Source organism: Microcaecilia unicolor, chromosome 10 (genome assembly GCF_901765095.1).
Source record: "Microcaecilia unicolor chromosome 10, aMicUni1.1, whole genome shotgun sequence".
In the NCBI taxonomy this organism is placed as follows: domain Eukaryota; kingdom Metazoa; phylum Chordata; class Amphibia; order Gymnophiona; family Siphonopidae; genus Microcaecilia; species Microcaecilia unicolor.
The window spans coordinates 17,898,745-17,901,504 of record NC_044040.1 but is presented as its reverse complement, the minus strand read 5'-3'; positions in this window follow the sequence as shown (position 1 = coordinate 17,901,504).

Sequence of the window (2,760 nt, the reverse complement as noted above, 5' to 3'; positions counted from 1 at the left end):
ATTGACCACATCGCCACCTTGCAAATACCCACTGCAGACAGTAAGGTGGTCTCCACCCAGGATGTCACTGTATGCCTCAGAGAATGAGCCTGCAAGGCCTGAGGAACCTGCTTCCTCACAAGCAAATAAGATGACGAAATTGTCTCCTTCAGCCATCTAGCAATTGTGGGTTTGGAAACCATGAGGCTAAGCCTCTGTTTACCAAAAAGCACAAACAGTCTGTCTGATTCATGAAACTCATTCTCTGACTTCGAGATATCCGAGGACTCTATGCACATCGAGAAGCTTCAAGGAAGAATACTGAACCTCTTCGTCATCTCTGCAAAAGGATGAAAGCTCCACAGATTGGTAGAGAGGAAACGTCAATATCACTTCTGAAAAGCAGAGAAAGGGATCCTGTCCAGAGACAGCCTGAATCTCTGAAATCCTATGTGCCGATGCAAAAGCCATCAAGAATGCCATCTTTAGCATAAGATCTTTCAAGGTGGCCTTCCAAAGTGGCTCAAAAGGAGGCATCCGAAGAGCCTAAAGGAGTTCCACTCTGGACACTGTGTACAAAAAGGAAGCCACAAGCAGCCCACTCCCTGTGAGAACTGAACGATATCCAGGTGTCTGTAGTCGGCCCCTGAAAAATGCCAAAGCCGCCACCTGAACTTTGAAAGAACTCAGCGCCAATTCTTTCTGAAGACCTGCTTTGAAAAACGATAGGATGTCCGCAATCTGAGCAGGGAAAGGAGATTGTTTGAGGGCTGGTGTTCTGACCATGGATTTTCACCACACCCTCACATACGCCATGCATGTAGAGCATTTCTACACCTGAAGCAAGGTAGTAATGACTGAATCAGCATAACCTTTTCATCTTAACCGAGCCCTTTCAATGGCCAAGCTGTAAAATCAATGACCCTACACGAGCACCGGATCTTGCTTCAGTAGACCATGTACCTGCGGAGACAGTGAGGACCTCTGTCCAGCAGTCTAATCAGGTCAGCATATCACGGCCTCTATGGCCAATCCGGAGCTATGAGAATTATTCAACCCCAGTGCAATGCGATCCTTGTCAACACACGGAGTACCACGAGCCAAGGAGGGAACACATACAGTAGTTATGTCTCCAGCCAGGGCATCAATCCCCATCAAACTGATGCCACTTCAGGAATGCTCTTGCCATGAACAAGCTGCACATTGTCACTTGAAGGCCCAAAGAGGCCGCTTCAAAGGCTTGTTTCAGTGAGCCTTCTACTTTCTTATTCTTAGAACAATGCCCCCTTCTGCAACCAAGGTGGTCTTCTTAGTCACTATTGTAACCAGGGAAGCTGAAATTTTTCTCCTCCAGATCTAACAGGTAGATGTGAGCCATGGCTCTTCCCACTCTCAATGTCTGGATTCATCAGTAAGGCCTCAGAAGGACTTCTAAGCCCCCTCATGATTGACAAAAATGGAACTCCTGATGCCGAAGCAGAAGGCTCCTCAATGGAAAGCAGTGCCAGTGCCTCAGAAATAAGAATACTGAGCTCTTCTTTATGTAACAACTCAGTATTTCCAGGTCAACCCCGTCCTCAGCTCTCTCTTCTCTAATGGCTTCTTCAATGATGGCTCCTCTGAATAGATTGAGGCCACATCAGATAAGGAAGGAGAAGCAGAGATAGCATCATCTGCCCACTCCTGGAGAGACAAACGAGATCTTAGGCGCTGAAGGAGCAGCGGGGTGAGAAACTGAAGCACCCTGCAAGAACTCTGACTGTTCCTACTTCACTAAATAGGGCTGGTGTAAGAGCAATATAAACTCCAAAGAAAACAAAGATCCCAATGCAACTGAATGCTCTTTTGGGCCCTGAAGCTGTAAAATGGCAGCTGTGTTCTGCATGTGATTAGACAGAGGCTGCTCCTCACTACCAGTCGGCCCCAACAAAATGGTGCTCATTCCCGTGCTCTCCTGCATCAAGCTGTGCACCAGCCCTGCCAGAGCCGCACCAAAGATGCTGCACCAAATCCAAAGATGTGCTGCCAACCGTTTCCTTCATGTCCCAAGGGAGGCCGGCAGGTCCCACAGCAGAAACACTGCTTAACTGCCTCTGCAGAAGTCACCATTCACCACGACTGTCAAAAGCGCAGCACAACATATCCTAAGTGGTAAGTCAGGATCCCTCCCCTGCAGCAAGTAGAACTTGAAGCCCTCCAAGCAGCTGAGTCACACTTTGGTTGGACTTATCATTGCTGGCTGCTGCCCCCAAGCTCATAGTCTCCATAAGTCTTACCACAGATGAGAAAGGCTCAGGACTGATACTCTATCCCACGCTCTCCAGCAAACCTATTTCCTTCTCCTTTCTTTTTCAATTCCTTTTTAAGGTTGTTGTGCTGGAAAAGGAGAGAGGTTAAGGGAGGGAAGAAGTACATTTGTGGGGCACCAGAGACAGGGATCTGAATACCTCCAGTTATGGACTATGCAAACTCAAGCTACCCACAAAGCTCAACTGGGGACCAGTTGACCAACTGAACCAGGAGCAAAGCACTCAGAACCAGAGTCTGATAAGTGTGTCCATCCACCTGCACAAGATAGAAAATACTGAGGAGCTGGACTGGATGCCAAGAGAGATATGTTTCAGCTCAGTTTTCAGTTCTCTATCTCCACCTGCTGGTTGATGGACACAACTATCCTGCAGGTTCTAGAATAGTTGCATCCATCAACCATATGTTCTGGAATAGTGGGAAGCTACATAATGGAATTATGTTTCTGTTTGCGGATTATTTTCAGATGCACAG